The 11,362-nt window shown below is 38.7% G+C and overlaps 1 long non-coding RNA gene across 1 annotated transcript; it reads right to left on the bottom strand.

Annotated features, from left to right (window-relative positions):
* Positions 1–7,076: 7,076 nt before the first annotated feature.
* Positions 7,077–10,955, bottom strand: LOC310677030. Its single transcript, XR_014510872.1, has 3 exons — positions 10,856–10,955; positions 9,660–9,733; positions 7,077–7,210 (listed from the first exon to the last, which is right to left on the bottom strand). It is a non-coding gene; the product is annotated as an uncharacterized lncRNA (long non-coding RNA).
* Between the last annotated feature and the right edge of the window lie 407 nt (positions 10,956–11,362).

Below are 11,362 nucleotides of genomic sequence, written 5' to 3' on the forward strand. Positions count from 1 at the left end.
AAGAACTAATATTTATCAAGAAGGGTATTATAGATGGATAAGCAAATGCATCAATTTCAGTTTCTCTAAGGGTAGAATTAAATGTAGTGCTAAGTATTAGCACAAGTATTTCTCCCCTCCGCTCTCCTTGCACACTGTTTTGGGGAAATCTCCTGAAGCTCTATATTTGAAGGCAGTACAGGGGGCACAGAAGGAGTGAGCAAAGTCCCATTTTGCGCTAGCAGAAGTCTTTAAGCTGGTTTCTGCTACAAGAGCTCAGTAGTTGAATCTGACTCTCAGTTTCTCATTTACCCAACTCCCACGCCAATTTGTGAATTCTTTTTTTTTTAAAGTCCTCGTGAAAATTTATCAGCATTTTAGTACACATTTTTCTTCTAATATACACAATGTGCAAATTTCCCTAATGTCCACAAACTTTCACTAATATGTGCCTTCCATGCACTGTTTATATACTCTGTGCATTCTTGCACACACTAGTGGGCTGGAGAATTGAACTGCAAAATTCAGAGAAATGTAAGTTCTGAAGGATGACTGTTCTTCAGTTCACATATTGGTACAGGCAGAAAAGGGTAAATTGGTTAGATTCATCTTTAAATGTGAGCTTCGCCCAAGTGAGCTGAATAAAATGTATGCTGGGCCCATCCCTAACTTATACAATGCTGCACACAAATGTACTGGATCTGTCAAATCAGGATGAATGCTTATGCTCATTCATCTCCTCATATAACCTCCCTACAAACAAATGCCCAATTAAGACTTTGTGCAGGATATTCATAGAATTGTAGTTTGGTGGGACACCAATGGTCATCTAGGCCAACCGCCTGCAATGAAGGAATCTCAACTAGATCATAAAAGGCAGAATTCAGGATGAATGTTTGGTAATCTGGAGGAATCCTCCATATGGTGAACATTTCACTTGCCTACAAAAAGTCTGGACATACAGTGATACCTCTGGTTACAAACTTAATTCGTTCTAGAGATCTGTTCTTAACCCGAAACCGTTCTTAACCTGAGGTACCACTAACTAATGGGGCCTCCTGCTGCCACTGCACGATTTCCGTTCTCATCCTGAGGTGAAGTTCCCGAGGTACTACTTCCAGGTTAGCAGAGTCTGTAACCGGAAGAGTTTGTAACCCGAGGTGTTTGTAACCCGAGGTACCACTGTACTGCCTAAATTTGCCCATGGAAACTTGAGTTCTCTTTACGATACAGCATGAATAATAAATTATGGTTATATTACAAGAAAATCTTTATCCAACAGTATCACATAACATATATACATGTGTGTGTGTGTGTGTGTGTGTGTGTGTGTTAGATACTTGTGGGATTAAAATGCTTGTCCGAAAATAGCAAATGTCACCAGGAGTTATTTATTCGCTTGAGGTGAAAGAATAAGATTAGTCACTTGACAAAATTGTGGAGCTCCTCTTAGATAATAGTACAAAAGGTCAGAATGCTGTATGTCAAGAACAAATTGAAACAGTAAAAACACAAATACTGTACATTGCAAAACAAGCCATCTTTACAAATCATAGATGAAAGCCCATGTATTGATATATATATAGCAAGTCACAAAGGTTAGGAAATAACAACAGTGATGGCAGTCTTAGACCCTTCAACATTTTCCTGTGAATATCTACTTGGAAGGAACAAAATTATCAGCAGCAGATATGGGCATCTACTTCCCTAATCCAAAGCAGTGAGGAAGAAAAATACGAAGGACAAAAGCGGTAGGCAGGAGTGGTGCTCAGCTCTTCTACTTCCACCCTGTAAAACTCAATCCTGCCACCATCACCACCCATTTGCAAATGTATTATGACAGGGTTATATGAAATTAACTTAGATCCATTAAATTAAACATGTCTATGCTAAGAAAATCTTATTGGATACAACCCAGATTTTCCAGTGTTTTAAACAGAAAACATTCCCAGGCCTACCTAGAGATGCTAGGGACTGAACGTGGAACCTGTTGCATGCAAAAACATGTGTTGTATCTGAGCAATGGGCTTTTTGATGATTATAAATGTAGTAAGCACAATCTGGCTTTCTGATGCACACACAAAATGAATGTAGTATTCACGAATAAAAAATAAAAATACTTTTTTCACACAAGTTATTAACAGTTAACAGCCAACTGAAATTTAAATACGGTAACTTCCATGGTATAATTTGTTAGCAATTTCCAAACTGTGGAGAAACACCACCATTTTAGTAGATCAGTTACTTTGTCTGAAAAACATACTTTTTATTTAATATCTTTCTTCTTTTTTAGATGTAAGGTGACCTGACAAACAACATACATTTGACTTTATAGAGCCAAACATTTGGAAATTCAGACAAATGATCAAACATTTGAAGACCAAAGCTAGCATTCTTTATAATGTGCCTGCCCTAGGCATCTGCCTTGGCTCTCTAAGTGGTAAGAGCAGACCTGATTTTCAAATATATTTCATAGACTTGATGAAAGCGTAAAATGTAGCTAGATTAACACTGAAATGAAAAATACATGTGAACCTAAATATTTTAATTTTGACTCAGTGAGAAAACTGAAGCTGCAAGAGTGGTGAAATATTTTAAAATATGAAAGCAACTAATACAAAAATGATATTTAAGAAGCACTTTTTAAAAAAAACATACACTTTTGAAATGGCCTAATGGGCAAGCTTGTTGAAGCAAATGCAGAAATGTAATCAAGAAGCAATTAGAAGGAAATGATGTATTAAAATGGATAAACTTCAACAGACTAAATAGCTCTCATTTTGAATCATTTTTACAGCATTGTGAATTTAAAACGTAATGGGCAAAAAGGCAGCTTCTGCCTCGTCAAATTCTGGCAAGCTAAGAGCATTTTTTCCACTTGATTAAATCACTGTAGGAAACCAATATACATTGATTAACTTTCATATTTCTTCAAAGGAAGGGAATGTTGCATATGTGAAAACAAAACCACGTGGGCAGAGTTAATTTGAAAACAGTTAACAGACATAGATGAAATTTCTCAAATCTAAGATCTGAAATGCTCTGAGCATATTTTTTTCCAGAACTAGAACATTCACTAAACTTGATGAAGTCGGTTTCTGTCATCACAGAGACTTAATCCAATGCCTGTGGCAGGTCATCAGAAGGATAAGTCCCTTTGTAGCCAGGTCAGAAAATAAAGGAGACGGTTTGATTTAACATGGCATTTATAGTTAAATTACTTTTCAATTATATCCCTGTGGTTTGCGGACTAACAGACAGACAACAAAATTGGGTTCTGGAAGCCATTACAGTAGCCAAGATACTAAGACCCCATCAGAACTAGACATTTAAAGGAGAATCAGTCCTGACTACCCCCAAAATCCTGGGAATTGCAGATTATTAAGAGCATGGGAGTTGTTAGGACACCCATATTTCCCTCACAGAGCTGCAATTATCAGAGTGGTTTCACAGTCAAGTCCTCTTCCCAGAGAATTCTGTCATTGTAGCTCTTGGAGGGAAATGTTTCTTACTTAACAACTCTCATCAGCCTTAAACTACAGATCCCAGGATTATTTGAGGGAAGCTACGGCTGTTTAAAGAGGTGTGATACTGCCAGAGTTGGGAGGACAAATGCACATCATCTACAACTCAATAGTTTCACATCCTCTCTACCCTTTGCACATGGTTTATAGTGATCTATCTCATTTAAATATGTATTTGCACATATAGACTGCTCATATTAATCTATACATTTAATGGAACTGAGAGACGTTTTCCATAACTCACTTAACGTGATGAATATGAATTCTACCACAATAATCACGAAAGTCCGTCCGCAAAGAAATATACATTAACGTTTGAGAGGAAATGTAACAATCAAAGGAAACATCAGCAAAGATACCACTGAGATGATCCATCTACCATCTGTATCATCACAATGTACCTTTAAAATTCCTAGGAACTAACAGATAGCAGAGCCAGAAAACCCCAACAGTCAGGATTCTACTGTCATTTACTTTGTGATACCTGTGCTACAACAACCCAGCAGATTGCTGAAGAGCACTTGCCTCCTTTAATAAAGTATTATAGGCAAGTGATTCAATTAGTCACCTAAGCTAACAGTATGCTCTGCACTGGAATGTCTTGAACCTAAACCATCAATAGCAGACATCTGCCCAGTCTTACTAGGAAAATCACCAACTGAATAACTTCCATTGCTGGTCAAATATGCTTCTTGGAATCCATGCATTGTTCAAAAAGAAAGAAAAAGAAAGGAAGGAAGGAAGGAAGGAAGGAAGGAAGGAAGGAAGGAAGGAAGGAAGGAAGGAAGGAAGGAAAGAGTCACACTTCTGCATTTTCCCCATACGGGAAATACAAGAGATATCATTTGTAGTTCAGGGATCTCACAAAGTATGAGCTGCTCCAATCACCACTTGCCCACTTGTGACTGGGAAATCTAGATTATATATACTGGTTGAGCTTATGCTTTATTTGCCTTTTTTCCTTCAAAAGGACTGATTAAAATAGTTATTTTAAGTTTTAATGTTATTTTGCATTCATAAATCAACTGAATGGTGCATTAATTTGAAATTACTTGGCAAATGATTTACAAATGTCTAACACTCTGAGGCAGAATTTATGCAAATGGATTAACTGGGTATCTTAGTAATGCAGATGACAATTATTAATGTTTTTCCATTAGTACAGTTAAGATGCATGAAGTCAGTGGTATTTATGAATCCTAATGCATTCACTTTGCAAGCTATAGTGTTTGGTAAAGGGAAAAAACAAACTTGCTAATAGAAATGCACTTTTTATTAATTAACATTTCCAAGTGTATTATAATAAGTTGCTGATAGCAAAATCTAATTTTAAATAAAGAATTAATCTGATGTCTATCTCTCAGGCTCCCACTTCAACACGGCAAGCAGGTTTCAGCAAGTGTTTCTTCAATGTGTTTTAAGATACCTGTTTCCCTACCCATGCCACCCCACCCACCCACAGTTTTCACTTTCCCTGGTGTACAACATTCCTTCACTGCAAGGATGTAGGGAGTGGTGGCCACAAGAATATCAGAAAATTGTATCAACTTGGTGCACAAAGTCACTCTTGTTTTGTGTTGTATTCTGTTAACCTTGAGTTTTAGTTTTAAGCAGTGTGTCTTTAACAGCATCCAGTAGTTGAGGGGAAAGGGGAAGGGGGGAAGAAGTAGGAAGACTATTCTGAGAATGTGATGATTGGTTATGAATACAGCTCTCTTTGAGCATTATTAGAATCTATTTCTTATAGTTGAATGGGTAGATACAAAACTTCACCTCCCAGTTTCTTGTCAACCTGCTGCCATGTACTTTGCTGAACTGTTCTTTAAGGATAAAGCATGGGGAAATGGGACCACTGTGTTGCACTCCTAAATATAGGGACGTGGGTGGCGCTGTCGTCTAAACCACTGAGCCTCTTGGGCTTGCCGATTGGAAGGTCGGCGGTTTGAATCCCCACGACGGGGTGAGCTCCCGTTGCTCTGTCCCACCTACTGCCAACCTAGCAGTTCGAAAGCATGCCAATGCAAGTAGATAAATAGGTACTGCTGAGGCAGGAAGGTAAACAGTGTTTCCATGCACTCTGGCACTAATCACGGTGTTTCATTGCACCAGAAGTGGTTTAGTCATGCTGGCCACATGACCCAGGAAACTGTCTGTGGACAAACGCCTGCTCCCTCGGTGTGAAAGTGAGATGAGCTCTGCAACCCCATAGTCGCCTTTGACTGGACTTAACCATCCAGGGGTCCTTTACCTTTACCTTTTACTCCTAAATATATAAATTCAAGTCTGTCAAAAGCCTGACATAGACTTAGAATCTGAAATATATACCACAAACCTCTTTGGGCAGGAATAGAGAGGGCTAGTGTGACCTCCGAATGCCACATAGAGTAGGCAGTAATCTCACCACTCTAAGCATCTTGGAGCCTTGATGCTACCATAGTGCAGAACAGGGGAGATATTGCTACACGTATTCCAATGTCTATGGAGTGCCAGGGGGACAGCAATGCTCTCTTAACATACCAGAGGCTTCCATGCATAGGTGGAAGTTTCACATTGGAAGTTATTTTAACCTATTGATTCTCAAAGGTTGGCCTTCCATCATACATAATTAAATGGCATTTGAGCAAAGTAGTTTCTGTGGGATAACCAGCCAAATAAAACCAACATGCCTAAGTTTAATTAATGAATGAAGGGGTTAAGACCATAGAGTAAGCTGTCCTGCAAGGCTTAGCTTACCTTGGGAGGGACTTGGTAATCAAGCTTTTGTTCTCCTCCTAGGAGTCAGCTACACTGGTGAAGAAAAAGCGCTTTATATGTGTAGTATATGCATTATAACACTGTGACACCACATGGTGCTGTGGAATTCCGTTTTTGCCAATATGATTTCTTATACAAAGTTTACAACACATTTAACTGAAATGCTTCTTTGATCAAGCCACTGTCTACCAAAGAAGCTCAATGAGTAAAGAGGTTTTGAGCTTGTTGATGCAGATCACACTTCATGGCTCTTACAGTTGCATGTGTTCCCATACCAATAATTTAGGAACTCACCACTGAAGATAAAGCCAAATTTTACTGTCTGTGCAACCTTTTCTGAATACTGTATGGAAAAGCACATGAATTTGACCTTCGGAGAGTTTGTAAGTAAACTAGTTCTAACTTATCAAATGTGTGGACTTTTACTATGCTAAGGGAAGAGGGAAACTTTTGAAGGAACTTAGAAGGGCATATTTTAAAGGTCTATGTCTCCACACTTTAATTTCAATCTCTATATTTAAATCTCTGTTGGGGTTCTCTCACCAAAGAGTACTTGCCCAACTTGGGTCTTTGCATCCAGGAATTCTCTTTTATACACCTATTTTTCCTTGCCACCAACAATTTCAGGAATAGCTTGCAATATAGCACAAGTGCCTGCTGCTCAAAGAATCCAGCTGGGTACATACAATTCCATGGGAATATTTAGAGTAGCTATTTGGATGCTATCCAGTCTTATTAAGTGCTCCAGAGTTGCTAATTTTATTTCTAGTGCATATATCTCAGTGAAGTGATGAACCTTGTCCAACAATTTACCTAAAGCCAAACTTTCTCACTGTATCCAAGCAAATTGCTTCCATATAATGACAGTTATCCACTGAGACAGAACCAGCACCACATAAATGCTTGTTTTGGCATCTTCTGGGGCTCTAGGATGTCCACCTCTGATACTCAACCTTTAGTTTAAAAGACAAAACAAAAACCCTCCATTAAGCCGTTTGGAGCTGTGGCCTTTCCCCCCTTTTCATGATTGACAAATCTATCAATTATTGGTTCTCTAAGTTGTTGGTTCTCTATAAGTTGTTCATTGTTCCAATCTTAAATTGTGAGCTGTAACAAGAAACTCCAGGGAATGAGAAAGAAGTTTTATGGGCTCATCAAAGTTAGCACACCAGGAACATTGAATTGAGAGGTTTAAACTTAAAGCTTTAAGAAAATAAGCTCTGTTGAAATACACATATTCAATAACTGTACAGATTTTAATGATGTACCCAATTATATGGTACTTCACCACAGTTCCTTTTCTTTATAAAAAATAACCAAAAATGGTTATTTGCCTTCTCCGTCATGCTTTCATAAAGCACAAATATGCAGTGTATTCGGGGGTGATACAAAAGGTACTGCCTTTTACATTAAAATAATTGTATACCTATGTGCGGTCAATTTTTGAAGGACCTTTCAAGGGAGAACATTAGGCCCTTATATTTAGCTATGATGGATTATATCTGGCTCACACAGGAATCAAAAAACAGCAGCTGACTTGCATTCTCAAGCTGGTAGAGACACTAATGGCTAGCTTTGCTTTCTATGCAATTTAAATTTGCCTTGTATTTGTCCATGCTGGGAGAGACCTGCCTCTGAAATCTTGGAGAGATGTTTCCAGTCAGTGCAGATAATACTGTGCTAGAGGGACCAATTGCCCAACACATTATAAAGGAAGCAGTGAAAGTTGACAGTTCCCTGTAGTTTCTCATGATAAATTCAAACCTGCACAGGAAAAAGGATGAAGCCTTGTGAAATTGAAAACAAGTGTCCAATATGGTCTCTCCCTTGTGTGTAACGTTGAGCACATGTTACCCTCCTATGAGCCTCTGCATATGTAGATGCAGGTGACAGGAAGCATGCAGTAAGAGGTTGGGTTGCCCTTTAACCTTCCATAATCCTTGGCCAAATTTCATTTTTATCAGAGATAGGAGCTGTCAGAGACCAGGCTGAGGAGAGCTACTCTGTTGAGGAATGGTGGGGGCCTCCCCCTCCCCCTGCTCCTGACCAGAATCCTGCAACTGCTCAGGAGCAATGGAACAGTATAGATTTGGAGCAGTGGTTTGCAGAGTGACATAGTTTAGAATACAACAGCTGGGCAGAACTGAGTGGGGAACAGCTAAGGAGAAGAAGAACAGGGGGAGAGAGAATTAACAGACTCCCTTTCACTGGAAAGTGTCCCAGCGCCCAGTCCAAAGTCAAGGAGAGCAGATAAGGTAGCTACACAGAAGAGCAAATGGTTGTGAGATCAGGTTACCAGACAAGGAAGTGATGGGAGTGGCTCGGGGGGGAGAGTGGGTGGAAACCTTAATTAGGAGCACCTTTCCTCTGAGAATAGAGTCTTTGTTCCTTCACTGTGAATATTAAATATCTCTTTAACTGGTAAGACTAATATTCACTTTGTTCTGCTCATCCACAGCCAAAGGGAGGGAAGAAGCCATTTCCCCAAAGCCTGACAGGAGCACTGGGGGGGCTCAGCCCTCCCACAGAGGGAGTTCCACAACTCCTTTCCCTTTTTGGTTACTCTCAACTCCCAAAGTGGGCAATATTGGACATGGCTGTCATCAGGCATGAAGTGGCTTTTGTTCTGTTCCCTTCCTTTCCCTTGGCAATCATGCAAGTCCTATATTGTCACATGGCACTAAAAATCCTCCACTCTGGGCTGTGTGGTGGTGATCTAGTGGAAATATAGCAACAACATAAATTCCTATAAGAAAGCAGCCTTATCCTGAGACAGAACACTGGTCCATCTAGCTCGGTATTTTCGACACTGTCAGCAGCTCTCTCGAATTTCAGACAGAGATCACTCACAGCTTTACTGGGGGTGCCACAATTTTAACCTTAACATAAGACCTTTCGTATGCAAAGCAGATGTTTTGTCACTGAGCTACAATCTTTTCCTATAGTGCTGAGGCTGAATAGCACTTGGTAGCAAACAGGATGCCGATCTAGTTCCTCTCTTCTGCATCTTCAACTTGACTACCATCAGGTGGTAATAACTTACGGTAGATTGGATCAACAAATGTTTATTTATGGATTCAGTTTTATACTTCTGTTGTAGCTTTTTTATTATTATTTGTGAAGAACTAGGTAATTTGCTTCTAGAAAGTGCTAGAGTTAGCAGTAGTAAATCTTTCACCAGAGTAGAAAAGTAGTTAAAATCAAATGAGCTGGGAGCCCATAATTATTTTATAGAAGTCTCAATAAAGACACAGATCCTGAAGGACACACTAGGACAAAAAGGTCAAATGTATAAAGAAAACCATTCATTATATGGCGACAAAACATTCTCTTCTAACATGTCTTGACAGAAGCCAAACAGCTTTGAAATATATCACATATAATAGTTATTGGAATGATTACCTTTCCTGTTCAGAGTAAGCCTTGTATCTGGTGTCTATCATCTTAAAATCAGCACATGGATCAGCTAATGCAGTCTTGAAGCAAATGAGAGAAATGTATATAATCATAACTTTCTAGTATTAGTAGCTGGAATTCTGGTTGGCAGTATGTATAGACAGGTCAAGGTTTAATAAACAACACAATTAAAATCACTTTTTGGGTATGGGATTGTTGAATTTAGCTTCAGCTAGATTTCATCTGGTGCACTTGAATCCTTTTTCTGCATGGTTTTTAATATTAGAGAACTCTAAGGATCCATGTAAACAAAATCCATGTAAACAAAATAGAATGTGTAGCGTTTGATTTTCTTCCAAGAGATACCTGTCCCATTTCCAGATTCCTAAATGCTGCAACAGGTTGTTTGAGAAAGATAATCTAGCCTTGTCTTGTCACTGGGCAGTACATCCCCTGCATAGTTAAAAAGGACTAGCCCACAAGGTGATACATTTTAAATCCAATATGTATATTTTGTGATGCACCCAGAACCTTGGATTTTAGCTGTCAATCTTGCTTCCACAGACAGAAAAAAATCTGCAAGACCCACAGATTTAATGAAAGGGGGGGATAAAAGAAAAATGAAGGGACATTTTGCATCATATTATCCCATGGTATTTCATTCAGTGCTGCCAACAATATTACAAAAATGAAAATCTTGTAAATTAAAAGTGCAAGGATGCTAGGGAAAAAATTCAACAATGAGAGCAATAAGCACAAAGTGCCCCCATTTCTCATCAACTATAGCCTTTAGAAATTTACCACATAATGCTAATGCTAGTCAATCAATATTTCATTTTGGTGCTCTAAAATGATAAAATCTTTGACCATAGATTCTGCTAGATTGAGAGTTACATAACTCAGGCTATGAATGGAGGTCTGCCTTCATTGTCCTAATTGCTCCTTTATTTAACTACATCAGATGAAATAGCTATCATACTTCAGTTTGATTCAGAATGAATCCTTTTTCCAGATATTCTGAAAAATATATATCATAGATTGGGTCTCTATTACTGTTTAGCACAGGGATGGGAAACATGTGGTCCTTCAGATGTTGTTGGACTCCTAACTCCCATCAACAGCAACAAGTCTGGTCAAAAGTCAGAGATGATGGGAAATCAGAGACCCACAGTTCCACGTCCCTGATTTAGCATAAAACCTACTTTGTCAAATGCCATATCACTGCAGTTTAACAATTGAAATGGGGGATTTGTGTTTTCCCCCATTCTGTCCTTTTATTGCTTCTTTGCCTTCTATTACATTCTTCTGGAATTTCTAAACAAAGATAAATTCTAAAAGCAATTCTAGATCTGGAGCATGCAGAGCTTGCTACAGGCTTCAGTTCCATCAGTACACTTACTCATTTCTTAGCCTTAATGATGCATTTCTAAAACACTACATTTCTAGAGCACATATCTGAAATGTCTAGATAACCTTGATAAGAGAGGGGGTTGGTATTGTTAACTATAACTCCCAACATTCACAAGTAGGTTTTGTTGATTTTATTGTGAGCAGAGGGGGTTAGTGCAATATTGTGTATGAAATATGTTAAAGCAATTAGGACTAACAAATTGAAAGATGTTTGCTTTTCCTTTGCTTCTTTTGATTCACAAATATTTTTCCCTAGGAAATAGATTCTATAGGGTCTCCTCAACAGTATATTATCCATG

This window comes from Podarcis tiliguerta, assembly GCF_965153285.1.
Source record: "Podarcis tiliguerta genome assembly, chromosome: 4".
In the NCBI taxonomy this organism is placed as follows: Eukaryota; Metazoa; Chordata; class Lepidosauria; order Squamata; family Lacertidae; genus Podarcis; species Podarcis tiliguerta.